The 15,700-nt window shown below is 39.9% G+C and overlaps 1 long non-coding RNA gene across 3 annotated transcripts in view; it reads right to left on the bottom strand.

The window, feature by feature from the left end:
- Nucleotides 1-14,828, bottom strand: part of LOC143694877 (uncharacterized) — a 94,712-nt gene extending 79,884 nt beyond the window's left edge. For 2 of the 3 annotated variants that reach the window (XR_013183613.1, XR_013183612.1), the window contains exons 1-3: nucleotides 14,671-14,828; nucleotides 11,507-11,700; nucleotides 7,219-7,327 (exon numbers count right to left, since the gene is read on the bottom strand). This is a non-coding gene — a long non-coding RNA (uncharacterized LOC143694877). The remainder of the gene's footprint in view (nucleotides 1-7,218; nucleotides 7,328-11,506; nucleotides 11,701-14,670) is intronic. The other variant, XR_013183614.1, reaches the window with a different exon arrangement.
- Between the last annotated feature and the right edge of the window lie 872 nt (nucleotides 14,829-15,700).

The following is a 15,700-nucleotide window of genomic DNA, read 5'->3' as shown; positions in this document are numbered from 1 at the left end:
AGGCAGCCAATATAAGGAGACACCCTCCAGTCTCCAAGGACTTGCATTTTGTTATTGCTTACCATATTTTTTCTAATATCTGTGCTGATATATGTCTGATATCTGTCTTATTTGGGAAGTGGGATTATTTTCCCTTCTGCCTCATGCAAAGCACCCATCAAGACTCTGAGCCCAACACCACTTTTGTTTGTCAGGTGATGCAAAGGGAGCCCGGACTGCTGTGTTATAGAGGCCTGGAGCTTTTGTAGGGGCTAACATCAGAGACTGAAAGATTCTAAGTGTTCAAAGAGGTAATGTCAAGGAAGATTCAGGTTAGACTTTAGGTCTCCAGAAGTGCGGGTGGATACATTTTATCTGGATGTTATGGAATACCCATCCTGGTCTTAACAAAAACCTAAAATTAAGAATAATAAATAAAATAAAATATCCTACAAAACCCCACCATCATTAAGTTAAAAGCAAAGGTACCATGCAAATTTGATTCACTGATGAGAATCCAGAGGGTCTCCTGCAGGCCCTTCCACTACTGCTTTTGGGGTCAGATATTGAACTGCTGCTGAATTCCCCACTTTTGGGTGGGCTCAGCATGGTTCACTGGTACTGATTTGTGTTTGCCTCCCTTTGGTAGGAGTGGGGATCTAACTACTTGACAGTCCTGATACTCAACAATGCTCTGTCAATCCTATGTTTATCAAAATTTCAGACAAAGTGATGTTTTTAAAATATGCTTAGAGATAAATTAAAACCACTAATTATAAGATATGGCTGAGTTTCAGAGTTCAGCCATTCTGGAAAGATGTTTTTAAAGAGATAAGTTATGTGGCACCAGTTTACTGCGCAGAGAAAGATGAATTTTTTGATTTCTGTCTTTCAAAAACAAGCAGAAAATGGGGAAACTATATTTTCTTTAGCTTGTTAAAATCTGTAATTAAATAAGCTTTCCACTAAGGTGACATATGGAAAACAATGATTCCAAAGAAAAAAATAAATCTAGAAAGGCCTGAATTAGTGAAAAGGGAGATAAAGATGAAAGTAGCCTATAAATAAATGTTATAATAGAAATCACAGTAACATAACACTGTCCTTTCTGTCATATTTTTATGCTCTAATGAAGCCCTATTACATATTTCTGTGGCCCCCTCTTTGATGAGCTCTTCAGTCTTTCCTGCTGCAATAAGCAGCCATCTGAAATACCTGTGGGACTGGTCTCTCCCAAGACACACAGTGTGGATTGTTCCCTAACTACTGATTTCTACCATTTCAATGGCACAAAGGATTCTGTGTTTTGACAGGGAAATCCTTATAACTCTAAAAATGAATTAAGTATTCAGCCAATCATAAAGTGACATCATGAAAGCAGCTCTTTCGCTGATGTGGTGACTATAGAGTTACTTGACGTTATTCTGCTAACACAGTTTGACTGGATATGTGTTTTGACATCCAGACAACAGGGACACTGATGGAAACTGATGGACCCAATGTCAAAAGAAGAAAAGCTGGATGCAGGAGGACACCCAGAAAATTAATAGGTGGATTGCAAAACCCCTTTCCTAAAAGGTAAAGGCAATAAAGTGAGGACTGAATAAGCCCCCCCAAAAACTGAAAGAAAATGCACAGACAAACCAAATCCTATAAAAATAGCAAAGACCTACTGAGGGGTGTTTTGGAGCTAGGTAGATGCAGGCTGAGAAATAGTTAATTTGAACCTGAGTAGTTGACATTCAATGTTCATATTTTTGTTTCTGCCACAGCCTTCAAAAATAACTGTGTTGATACTGTAGAAAACCTCCTTATTAAGCATCCTTTATCTTGTTCACACTTTTTGTCTTTTCCTTAATTTCCATCATAAATATGTTCCAGAATACTGTGAACAAAATGCCATCCACAGGAGAACTAGCAATTTTAGACATTTTTTGGGGGGACATTTCAATTTAGAAGCCAAGACCTTTTCTTCCATCAAGAGCCTTTGTAAGCAGTTCTGCTTGCACATTTATAAAGTGTATTTATATATAATATTCAAAATCTCCAAGATTAAAAAAAAAAATGCAGTTTTGGAATCAGCCAGAAACATACTCCTTCACATATTTTGCCCATTCTGCACTGAGCATTTGTATCTATCATAGATTGGTCACTTTTCCCTGTCATTGAGTGACATATGTCATAGGTAAAGGTCTTGTGACAGGGCTCAAGGCAGAACTGTGTTAAATAATGCAGTGCCAAAAATCCAGTATTTGCACAGTCAACAAACTCCTCCAAGTAAATGATAACATTTACATTTTTGCCACCTGCTGACATCATGTCTCCCTTTGCACTGACTCCAGTATCACTATTTCTAAAGTCAGAGAGACTTCATTATTCTGATTTTTTGGAGTAGTCTCTGAAGTCTGTGACCAGCAGATTTTGGAAACTGTGACATTGGTATACCTAATATAATTATATATTTACTGTTGTCTTAAAGCCTCCTGTAGGCCTCCAGTGATGGCCACTGTTTGGTACAGGACACACATTTGCAAAATGGACCTTTGACTTGCTCCAGAATGGCCATTCCTATTGTTCTGTGCAAAAAACCATACCAAAACAACCCTACAAAGAAGGTTCAATCAAACAGTCATCCAAAATACTAAATAACAAGAAACAATTCTATTACCAAGATATGATTCTCAGATCAAAATACTGAAAATCAATAAAAAGGAAAAAATAAGTTTTGTGAGAGCAACTTGGCTTCATTTTCTGTAGTTCTTGGCTAGAACATTTCCATTGATAGAGTTGCTAAGTGCATTCTATTTACAAATATAAACACTTGATTTTGATCAGCAAAAATGCATCAGCACACTTGAACAGTGTCAATGATGACATAATTACACTCACAATTTCCTCTCTGTAATGATTTTTAAATGTCAGCAGTCATTTTTTGTCTAATTGTAGCCTGCATGTCAGCACTTCCTCTTAAAACAGCATGTTCCTCTCTGCTGGAATTTCACACCTCTCCACTCACTCACTCACTTCACCAGTGAAGATAATGAAGATGATAAAGGGCTCCAGGGTATTTTCACTCCTGTGCTGCTTTACCATTTAATATCAAGCAGGCAGAATAAGGACCTTTTTTTTTTTTTAACTATAGAGTTTGATCAGTTCAACTATAAATAATTATTTGATTTTAATGAACAAATCAAAAAGTAGTTTTCATTATTTCAGACCCCCTGCTGGTGCTTTGCTAATAACCTGTTAAAAAGCTAGGGTTTGTGATAAAAAACATTCTCACACATGGAGACCTGAACTTACTCACTGGAGGAGAAGGCTGACCCTGCAGTGCCAGCCCTTGATCACTTCAGAGTTTAACACAGTGCAATGCAGGTGAGCTTGCTCCTCAAAGGCAGCCTGGTTAGAGATGTCAGCACTACCATCTCTTGCTATGACCTAGAAAGTGACATTTCAAATGCTATTTTGCACAGCTCCAGGCCCCAGAGCCCACAGCATAACAAATAGATGCTCCTCAGAGCTCTCTTCCTCCTCCCACAGACCACAGACCACAGCATCAAGTGTATGGAAGTGGATCTCTTGTGCAATGAACTGGAAGCTCTGCACTGGGGTTAGCAGCAAACATTTTCCACTCACCTGAACATACCCTGGAATTGGAAACAGGGGCCAGGGAGGCCTCCTTCAGTCCAATTTGCTTACAACTCATCTTCAACTCTCTGATGATGCTTAACTGTAGGGTTTAGGAGATAAAGCTTATCATTTACTAGACCATTTAGTATCAGAACAGGTGAAAAACCAGAATGAATTCACACTGTGAAATCAAATAATGAAAAAAGGTTGAGATGTCTGATAAAAAAAGAATATGATTGCATATCTCTAATAACAAATACACTCATATAATGACATATCAACTAGTTATTTGTCTGAATAGCTCCCTGAAAGCTAGAAGAATGAAAAATGAATAAATTGAATAAACACAGGTGAGAGGGTGGGAGTGTGTTTTCACAGCCCATGATAACATTCATTATGTCCCTCTGTGGCATTGCCATCACATGTGACTCCTACATACCCAAATGTCTGTGTACACACAGGTGTGTGGGGACCGGGCACAGATTTGTACAACACACGTGTAGACCTGGGTGTCTTTGTGGTTTATGCTGCATTTTGTACCTTACATGTTGAACATTTTTTAGCTAAATTGGTGCCTCAGAAATCTTCTGGAGCTCTTGGAAAGGGCAGAGCTTTTTAGCCTCCTATGCACTTGTGAGATGTGTGAATGCATAGAGACAATCTGAAAAGAGATGGTTCTGCACCCCACTGCAGAGGGATGTCCCCAAAGAAACAAAGCAAATCAAAGACACCACCAGCCAAGCAATCAAGAGCAAAATAAACCAGTCTTTGAGTACTCCTAGCACTCTGTGAGTGCTCAAGAGAGAGGAAAACTTGCCATGGGGAACACAGTGTGTGCAGCTAGCTTGCCTGTGCCCACTCCTGAGAGAGCAGGAGTCAAAATCTAAAAATACTAAAAGCTGAAAGACTATGTATGAGATGAACCTAGAACACAGAAGCACTGCTCTAGAACTTTTTCTCCCCTGCCCCTTTCTTTCCCAATTTTATACCAAAGACAAAAGTAGACAATATTTAAATTAGTTTTAAATTGGGTATAGTATCTTGTAGGCAAGTCAGCTATACTGGAGTGTTACCACAAAGCTCCCTATGAGCAGCCTCCACTTCTGTGCACTGCACCACAGAAATGATCAACATGTCCTTGCCAGGTTGTTCAGCTAAAGGTAAATTGAGAAAAAATAAGAGCCATTTCTGGATTTCTTCTGCAAATCCAGGTGGCAGGCTGTAAAAAGGTTTTTCTTAAAGCTAATAAGGTAAAATGGCTACTTTGAAGAGCAGGTTCTTCTGTTTCCATAGAAAAGCAAAAAACTACATATACCAGTCAGTTTGCCTCTTTGGGATTTCCTGCAGAAGACAATCAAACCCCATAGAGCTGAGATTATGCTCAATTACCCTGGCCAGGAGGTGGTTTTTTGTTTGTTTTGGTTTTGTTTGTTTTGGGTTTGTTTGGTTTGTTTATTTATTTTTGTTTGGGGGTTTGTTTGTTTTACTTTTTAGTTTTCTTTTTTTTTTTTTTTTTAGTTTATTGCTGAGTCTCTCTTGCAGCTGGAGCTGAAACTCCAGCTTTTTAATGAACTACCAAAGGCAAATGGCATATTACACCCTTCCATCCCCAACATTTGAACATGAGGAAATTTGCAAAGGGAAAGGGGAAATGGAGTTTTCTGTTTCAATGGACCAAAGGTACTGGAATATTGATGTTACACATGGGAATTGAGCTTATGTTTTACATTACAGTCAAGCATTCCTGTAGCTTCAGACAAATAAATAAAGGCTGCTGAGAGAATGACACACTGTTCAGTTAGTGTCTAACAGTGGTAGGTTCAGCCTGTAGGAGAACAGTAACATTCTTGTACCACCTGAAGCAGGTTTATAGCCTTGGAAAAGAACACTGTCACGGATTGTGCAGCTTGGCAGATTATTCATGACTCAGTCACTGCATACAGAGCATTGGCTTCTGCTGCATCTGAAGGTGCTTGACATCTCTTAAAGTCATGCCAAAAGTATTGCAAGTTGGCCTCTCAGAAAACAAGGCACATTAAGTTAGGGACCATGTCTGAAAACTTCAGTTGATTTGCTTCACATGAACTTGAAATGAACCTCAACCTTACAAAACAAGGCATATTAAAACATAAAGACAGCTGAATGGTAACCATGACAACACTACTTCCAAAAAACCCATAGGTATAGCCAACATTTATATATATACACTGCAAGGGATAATGCATTCTTTTGTACACTTATTAATACCAGTTCATGCAGTGTGCATGGATTTTCCTCAGCAAAACTGTAAGTTACACAGGAATTTCCAGATATTAATTTACCTTTGATGTTTTTTGCTACTCTGATATGGCCCATGCAAAATGAAATTCAGTCAAAATGCTCCAAGTTTTAGGCTTGGATGCAATATGGTCTCAAAATATTGCCTCGATTTTAAAAGTCTATCTTGTGGCAAAATCTGTGCTGCAACTGTGTGTGGCATTCCACTGAGCCATAATATTAGTTATAACATTTTAATTTCTTTTATTTTTTAATTGTGACAAAAAGAGTGACTTTTTTTCTTTGCTGTATTTTAGGAAGATGAATACCAATTTTTGGACTAGATTATTATGTTAAATGAACCTTTATTCCATCTAGATGTCTGATATTTTTCAGTCTTTGAACTAAAGGACAATTCTTTAATTTGGGCTTTTGTCAGCACTGATGTAAAGTGCTTTATGTTTCATTTTTATAACCCATTTCATCCCAAATGAGGTGCATTTTTAATTCCCCTTTCTCTAACTAAATAGAGGAATACAGCCCTTTCCATCAGTTTGGAGAGGAGTATGTTTAGTTTATTTTGAAATACCCTGCCAAGGGACATTTTCCTAAATGAGTATTTTCTAATCTGTAATTAGTATCACAAATACTTTTGCTGCCTGCACATTCTTCCAGTGAAAGGTTGTATAGAGCAGTCACTGCATTCTGTGTGTCCTGTGGGACTGAGTGAGGAGCTACACACTTCCCTTTCACACAGTGAACAAAAGCTACATTCTTGCCTTCTTTTATTTTCTTTCTTTTCCTTAGGTCTGAAATGCTAAAACTGTAAGTGCAGTCCTGAGGCCTGAATTCTGATGCTCAGACCTTCTTGGGTGGTATCAGGGTAAGGCTTGATGCAGGTCTGTGATTCATCTGCCATCTCTTCTCTTGCAATTACATTGCTTTTCTGACCTGTTATATATTTATTTCATAGCATAGATACAATGTTTACTACTTCTTTGGGGACATAGTGAATTGCAAACACAATGTCCTTTCCCCCAACAAGACTACAGCATAAATAGTTCAGTTGCTATCAACCAGGAGCACTACACATATGTAATTCTTGATGTATTTTTATATGTGTATGTATTTTTATAGATATATAAGCTGTAGAACATTGACCATGTCCTAACTTAGCCTATTAACAAGTTGGGCATGTGTTTTTGGCATCAGCCACTTCTATTACACAGCACACAGAAGCAATAGCAAAGGCAGCCTTAGAGTGCAGAAGTCTTGTACTATTAATGAATATTTTTCTTAGCTCATTTCTGACAAGCTATGTTAAAGTTTTACTAACTAGAACTGCAATCATACCTTTTAATCCACTCTGTGCTTTGGAAATGAGACCTGGCTTGCATCTGGGCTGTCCTCAATAGCTGTGCCTGCAGTCTCAGAACAGTGATTTCAGTGAGGTTCATCCATCCTGCAGGGAGAAACCTTAAATATAACCCAGTGTTTAATTTGTCTTGACTTTTCCTGTTGGCTTCTCCCAGGCTAAAGCCAGAGTGTAAGCTGACACATAAGGAGTATGGATAAAATGGGTGCCAGGATCTGACTGTAAACTGCTGCCCAAATTAGCACAATGGTATAGTTACTATTAAAACAAATTGCCCAGTGTTGTAAAGAGACCTCCAAAAGTTGAATTTGTAAAGCTCTGATGGTCTTAAGCACAGGGATCTACTTCTTGCCTTTTCAAAATACAGAGCTTGAAAATGTTCATTGCCCTTTCCACTTGCCTACTCTAGGGTTCATTTAGTTTAGATTTAATTAATTCTCAGATAAAAGGTCTGGTATGTAAGCACCAGTTATGAGTGACATCTGCAGTGATTTTTTGATCTAAACTTTCCTTAGTGTATGGAACCTTGCTCTCCTCTAGGGACAGCAGGAATATGTAATCCAAAACATCCCTTCTCCATCTGAATGTTCCCCTCCTTTCTTCATCCAGCTCTTATTACATGAATGCTACCGTAAAGGTACCATGAGACAGTGCTAAGGGCACAAATGCAGCTCATTAATTGTTCTAGGAATGAGAAATGAAGGAGCAGTGACACCCTGGAGGCATTAAGGACAGAAGAATCATGGCATGAGCAACAAAATCTGTCAATCCTCTTGGTGCAACCCTCCTGTGACATTTCATTCACCCTGGGTGCTGTTCTCCCCAGGACATGAGCTCCCATCATGGCAGCAGCTCATGCCCACTGCTGGCACCATGGCCCCTGCCATCAGCTTCTGTGACCAATGCCCACTCAGGCTGCTGGGCAGGCAGAAGTCCAGCCTGGAATCAGCCATAGCACTGCTGCATCTTTAGGTGTCACCTGCACTAAATGAAATAGTGAGCAAGGCCCTTCCATAGCTATCCTTTCTTCTTTAATGCAGTTGGCCCAAGAAAACTTGACATTGAGAGGAAGATTCTCTGGGACTGATGTTGCTGTGATGCTGTAAAAGCTTTAGTGAAATGGGGTTTGTAGCTGCTAATACTCACTCTCTCCTCCCAGGCAAGACAGCACCACCCACTGCAGAACTTGTGCTGAGTTACCAGCCCAGCTGTGTGGGGCACTGCCATGCAAGGCTCTGTGCTGCGCTGTGCTGCTCACAGTGCCACACCAACCTTTCTGGGACCTACTCTAGCTGGGCTTGTGCAAAAATCCCAGCTCTCTGCAGTAAGATTTAAATTCTGGTTTGTAGAGAATATAGAGGAATGTTCTGTCTCACAGTCTGCTGTGAAAAATTACTGCTTCCCCAAATGATTCAGGTCTTTAGGAGACAATCAACAAACTGACTTATTTCTCTGGTAAACAGGAAAAACACATCCCTTACTGCTGCAGAGGTTCCTAAATGAGGCACAGCTGGATGGCTGCCAGTGAAGCCTTAGTATAGTAGTTGGCTGGGGAACAAGGATGCCCTGGCAACCACATGTTTGTTAGTGAGGATGCTGCATAACTTTTAACAAATGGTTGTGAGCTAAGGCTAGGGGTGGGGGTGTGCTGAGGAGGGAGGTCTGCTTCCCAGAGATTTACACAGGAGCTGCTGCAGAGAAGGTAAGCACTCTCCATAGAAAGCGGTGCTGGAACAATGGAACCTTAGATGTTTAAGGCTAAAGAGCCTTCATTTTGCAGCTGTACTTAACTCTTTCTTCTGTCTGCTTGAAGCTACAAATGTGACAAGGTGCCTCATCATCACAGAACAGATCCAAGGGAAGATTACACAGGCCCCTTTTGAAAATAACAAAAATTAAAGCTTGCAGAGAGAAAGGATGAAAAACCTGGGTCATGGACTGCAATTGGTTTGGGCTGCACTAACATATGCTTGATCCCTGATTTACTTTTGTAGCTTCAATCTCTTCCTTTGTGTAAGTGCATCAGTACACTACTAGTTAAGGAATAGTTACAATTTTGACATAGGTACTGATGTTTTTTTTGCTCTCCTAAAAAGCTAGGTCAGGTCCCTTCTTGTATACTGAGAAAGAAAGGTAAGTTCTTTTCAGACAATTGCTACACATCATTTGTTGATCTCAGCCTGTGGCAAAGGTCTGCAAGGTAAAGGTTTTCATGCTTTCATAAATCTAAACTTCTGAGGAAGACAACAGTGCACAGATAAGTCTCTTAAAGAAATCTGCAGAGTACCATAACAGTTGCAGCTTTTAACTGAGGCCTTGCAAGCATGTTCATTAATTCTGTCTACTAATGACTGCCCAAAGCCTACAGCAGCTCTTTGTGAGGGCAGGTGAGTTCTGGTGACCTTGCACAAGTATTCAGCAGGTGGTTCCTCTTCCAAACCTTTGCACAACAGGAATGGTCACTGCTAAGGAGCAGATGTGTTTAACATCACAGAAAGCTCCAGTTCATTGAGCTGGGGAACAAACTCAGGGGCATATCTCATGTATTTCACAAAGATGGTGTAAATCTTATTATTTGATAGTATTAGGTAATATTTACAAAGTATTTTAAATTCCCAGAGAAATAATTATGAAGTTGTTATAGACATTATTATTCCTATTACTGTCAGGAACAATATTGTGTTTTATAATCTACACAGATGCTAATATTGTTTTGTTTCTTAAGAGTACTTATGTGCTTTATAAAATGTCGTGTATTGTTCTCTGTGTCCTCTGCTCCACAGTAACTTCATAATGATATGAAACATTGACATTTGGGGATTGGTTTTTACTGTCTTTTTTTCATACAGACTTCCATGGAGGATTTGCTAATGGTATATGTGTGTCTTTGAATTAAACCCTTTAATGCTAGGGGAGGAGATCAGTTTGACATGGAATTCAACAGCTGTTGTTTCTTTAAAGAGAAAAGACCTGCTGGATTTAAGTGTGTTTGAGTATATCTGGTTGACTGAACAGTTTCCTCAAGGAAGTATTCATTCAGTCAATGTCCTGAAGGGTTAAGAAAACAGAAACCCATAGTGTTACTGAGTTGTTGTTATGTACGTTGCCAAGGGAACTGTAGCTGGAATGTTTAAATGTGTTGTTTCTCCCCAAACCCACAGGAGTGGAGCTTGAGTGTCTTGGTGTGCCCTAATCCTCACAACTCATTTCTGTGTGGTGGAGGGGGGCTTATGGGGCAGATCAGACTAAATACTTGTAGTGACACTGGGTAACATTCCCACCAGGCTGGACAAAGTGACTCTAACATCATACTTATCACTTAGGAGAATCACAACCAAAAGCAGAAAAAAGGGGTATATTAAAAGTCTCCCTTCTTGCTTCTCCCTGAACCCTGTGGATTTCTTTTATGCATATTATAGAAATTAATGATCTCCATGGAGATCTCCTTAAGAGTTTGGTAAGAGAAATCATGACATTGATTGATCTTGACTCAGATCTTTAGTATTGGTATTGTTTTGTCTCACATGGCATTTCATTTTCTTCACTGGTGTAAAGCAGGAGGAGCCTTTGTTGCAAATGACCATTTCAACAGAAGAGCCAAATTTTAACCTTGTTTCCATGTAAAGGCCAGGCTCTTGCACTGCAACACATCAGTCTGCAGAAAGTCTAATCAAGCACTTCTTATTGCCAGATAATTGCTGTAAGAAAAATACCTAAATATATCTGTAGAGATTAGCTGTGCCATAGATATTTCAAGAACCTGGGAACAACTCTTCCAAAGCCTTCCACTGGGCCATGACTCCCAAATGTTTAGCCTATTCTACCACCATGGCTTTTTCATAGCTGGTTGGCAGCACTCAGTTGAGTCAAAAGTAGGTGAGCAGCATGCCATCTCTTCTTGAGTCAAACATTTTGCCAAGCACAAACTGACCCACACTTTGGCTGATTTATGTATTTCTTCTGGTATGTGGGAGGATTTGCATTTAGGGAAATGTTTTCACTTTTAGCTTGTACTCCTATCACTCAACATAAGATTTTTAATAATTCTGTCTTAATATTCTTTGAACCAAGTGTAGTTGCAATAGATGTGGAAAGCACAGATTTCCTTCTCCTTGCAGCTGCCCCTCAAGTGCAAAATCTCAAGGCACATTTTCTGAACACCTGATAATTCTTATTGCCTCCTAAGCAGGACCCACATCCTGAGGTGCAGAAATCCTGAGACAGAGGAAGGTCTCCAGCTGGTCAGTGTTGGGGCAGATTACACACCTTTTATCCACAAAAGTCCTGTGTACACATATTCTTGTGATGTTTCCTTTTTTGTTGTCCTTTTCTCAGTATGAAATCATTGATCTACAGGCCAAGGGGCCTTTCCTTCTGCTTCCAGATAAAACAGTGAGCTTAGTCTTTGTCATGACTTGGGGTCCTCATCCTCCAGTTGTCCACACTAGGAGTCACCTGAACTGCAAAACATTGAGGAAGACTGGTTCACAATCAGGTCTTCTACCAGTTGATTTCAAAACTTCTTTCAAGATCTTAGATTTATAAAAGTTAGGAAAGTGGACACAGTGATAGCAGAATCCTGGGGAGTCAATGCTTTCCTCAGTGCTCAGAGGCCAAGTGTCCTGTTTCCATTAGGATTAGAACAAGAGGACAGCGCTAAAGCTTGGGAATGCTGGCACCACACATTTCCCAGCTGGGATGAAATCTTATGATTTAAAATAAAAGAATGAAGAAATAAAAGCCAAAGCTTGATAAGTGATTTCTGTGTCTCTTTAACTCCATGACTTCTAATATTGTGATGCTAAGAGGGACAACTCACAAGCATTTTTTTTTTTTTGTTTATTCTACTATCTATTTTTTGCTTTCTGAACCTCCTGCACAAATTAGTTTGACCAGGCACTTCTGCACATTTCTGAAAGTTTTATGTAGGGCAGCACTGAGGTGCATTGGCAGGAGCTGAATGTGGTTTGCCTACAATCTTGTTGGCTCAGGTTTGTACTTCATCACCCAGATATGCCTATGTTTTTATTTAAAATAGTCTCTTAGAAGTCTCTTTAGGTATTCTCAGGTCTTGTAAACTGAATGCAAAACAGAAGCTACGAGATGAGCTGAGTTCAGTATGTAAAAGACAAAGAGCCTATTAAAAACCCTATTAAAAGCAATGTAACCAAAGCCCTGCACTCCTCAGAAGAGTTAATCCTGCAATGGGTGCTAAACTCCAGAGCTCTAAAGATGGGGCACTCCTTACCTCTCTTCCTTTGCCATTTGCAACCACAAGGTGAGGATGAGCAAAAATCTGACTTTTCCCTTTTATTAGGTGCAGGAAACTTTTGTTTTGGCAGTGTTTCTTTTTTTCATTCATAGAGTTTGTTTTTCTCTTCATTTTTTGGGCACTTTTTATTTCCTGTCAGAGTGTGGAGGAGAAAGCTGCTCTAGTCTGTAAGTTATGCACCCCTTACAGTGCCCCTTAGTTACACAGCACAAGGAAAAGAGAAACAGAATCCATGGCACCATGCAGAAATGCTGCACTATATAGTTTGCCCTGGTTAAACATTTCCAGAAAGGGAATAACACAACGCTGCGGAGCTCCTGAATGTCTTTTGGCCCTTGTGCTGCAGAGGTGAAGGCATTTAGGGTTAAACTGAAATGGTGCTGGATTCTGGGCAAATTGGTTTTCAGATCTGAGCTGCACAGATCAGAATGATTTCTTTTTCATATTACCATAACACTATCTCCTCCATACCTGAAATAAGTGGCAACTGGAGCCTTGAAAAGCAATACGCAACAGCTGTGTGAGAATTAAATTTGATATGGACACATGCCCCCATCTTCAGCCACCTTTTTTGATCTTTCTTCAAGCAACTTATAATATCTACAAAATAATGCTGAAAGTCTTGTATGTAAAGATTTTTTTGTTAGTATATAATTCTGTCATTTTTTGCCTTGTCTTCTCCACATGCAGGGAGATGTCAAACTGGAAAAAAAAGAATGCTTATTTACATTTCTCAAAGCCTGCAAGAGGGAAGAGTTGCATTTTTGAATTGAGTTTGGGATGGTCTCACTTTCTCTTCAGCACTTATCTTGTAATTCACTTTATCTTGCTCTAAAATGTTTTGGTGAGGGAACGTGAGCACTGAATCTAATCAGCTCCTTAGAGCTGCTGGGGTTTTCTTAATTCTCCCTCAGTGCATTCATGGCACTGGTGCCTAATGACAGAATGGATCAAACCATTAGTCTTAAAAAGCAGCTTACATGAAATTTGAATGTGCACCTGTAATTTGTGAATCTTGTGTCAGCTGCTTCTTTGCTGCTAATATTTGAACCTTGCATATTCCCACATTTCTATGCATATGTTTTAAAGATGCAAGATCAAACCCTTTATCTGTTTACACTTATGTTTGTCCTTAAAGCATGTAGACTTTAAAGCTGCAAGGACCACTCAAAGCTAACTTTATCTATCAGAGGCTGAGTCCATGCAAAATGCTGGATGGTAGAGCAGGTTCTGGTTGTGCTCAAAAGCAACTGCAAGTGGGAGACAACAGGATTTTAACAATGTAAACAAGAAAAAAAGAGTCTATCCATTAAAAGGGTACATTGGAATTACATGGTAGCTGAGAACAAGTTTCCACAGAAAATGTACTATTAACAAACAGAAAAGCTCTTGCTGATTTGTAAATACTACTATTGTAAACTCTGAATTATGGTTTATCTGCTATTCTACCTATTAATAATTTTCTATTATGTTCAATTAATTAGTTATTGGAAAATCACCAAGGCCAGCAGTTGTACAATGAATCAAACCTTTCAGCACAGTCAGATGCTGGGGATGCTGGCACACATCTGCCTTTTTTGCCAACAGAACAACAACAACTCCAGCAGAACCATGGCCTTTGGTTAGCCCCTGCATTTTTACACTAGGATTTGTTCAGTTGATATAAAATGGTAACGCAGGCAGTCCAAGTCAACACTACAGGGGGCCTCTATAGGGGAAAACACAGCCCCTAAACAGCCTTCCAGAGTCCCCCCCATCAGGTTCCAACAATGCGGTTTTAACCATCCCTAAGACGAACCCCCCACCAACTTTTACAGAGGCCACCCTCTGCTCACAAAACTTAGTCCCTTCCCTGAAGGCATTCAGGATCCTTTGAAATGGAAAATTTATGCTGTACTGAAATAGTTCATACTATAATAAACAACTAGTGCCATCATTCTGCTGGTATTCAGAGCGCAATTTAACCTGAACCTCATGTGAGGACTCCATTTGGGGTGGAAGGTGGTGCTGTGGGGAGGACAGGCTGCTCACCCCAAGAGTCTTTACTACTGCAGCAGGTTTTACTGCTTGTCCTCCCCGCCCCTGCAGTGAACAGCCCCCTTCTCCCTCCCCACATTTACATGAGGCACGGGGGCTTGTGGGGGATTATATAACTTACAGGTCAATTTGTTGTTTGGGCAGAAGAATGTGGTATGTTGGCCGAAGCTGTTTGTTTGCTTAAGTTCTCAGAGTTCAATGAGGTCATTTTCTCATCTTCCCTGTGTTTTCTGTATTTTCCACAGACCTGCCAGCCTCAAACAACACCCTCTTTCTTCGCATTAGAAATGGAAACACGTCCTCTGCAGGAATTTTCCACTTAATAGCTCCTGCTTTCCTACCGGGGGCCTCAGTGCACCACCACTGCAATGCTGTATTTCTTTCCACTGCAGTTTGACATTTTGCAGCCAGAACAACGAACGGCATTCACTCCATCCTGATTTTTGAAAAACATATCTCTATAGGCCCACAGAACACACCCAGTGCAGCAGTCACCAGGGGAAAATGGCAAAGGTATTTAAACATCATTACATGTCACTGAGGCTATGACATTGTCTGGTAAAAATGCTCTTTTATACAGTTGCTTTTCCTTACTCCCCATTCCTCCCCCCTCCAACCCTTTATAGACACACAGACACAGACACCAAACCTCTGCCCTGCTCTCCCAACACCAGCCACTCTCTTGTTCTATGCTCGGTAGTAATTGTTTGCCTTTGTGAATTATTTCTGTTGCATAATATTTGCAAACTGTGTATAAGGTCCTGACACTGTGAGGAGCAGAAAAGCACACTGCAGTTAATCTGAGCAGTAAACAAGGAGCCTGCTTTAAAATGTGCCGAGTGACCTGTCTGAAGGCAGCAATATTTGCAGATTGTTTACTGCTGAGATGCAGTGATGTCGCTGAAATGCAGCAGCTTGAAGATTGGAGCAAAACGGGATCTCAGACACTCGGCCAAGCACAACCTGTAAATTTTTTAATTTATTGTTTGTCTTCTGCTTTTTTTAAAGTAAGAGCTGTATTATAAATTATTAAAAACTATTTTCTAAAAATCCCTTTGCTGTGTCTATGAAAAAAAAAAAAATCCTTTAAGGGGAAGAAATGAATGGAGGTAAACATGTTTATTGCTAGAAGGAAGGTTTCCCCTGTCTGC

This window comes from Agelaius phoeniceus, chromosome 10 (genome assembly GCF_051311805.1).
Source record: "Agelaius phoeniceus isolate bAgePho1 chromosome 10, bAgePho1.hap1, whole genome shotgun sequence".
Taxonomy (NCBI): domain Eukaryota; kingdom Metazoa; phylum Chordata; class Aves; order Passeriformes; family Icteridae; genus Agelaius; species Agelaius phoeniceus.
This window is presented reverse-complemented; position numbering and strand designations above follow the sequence as displayed.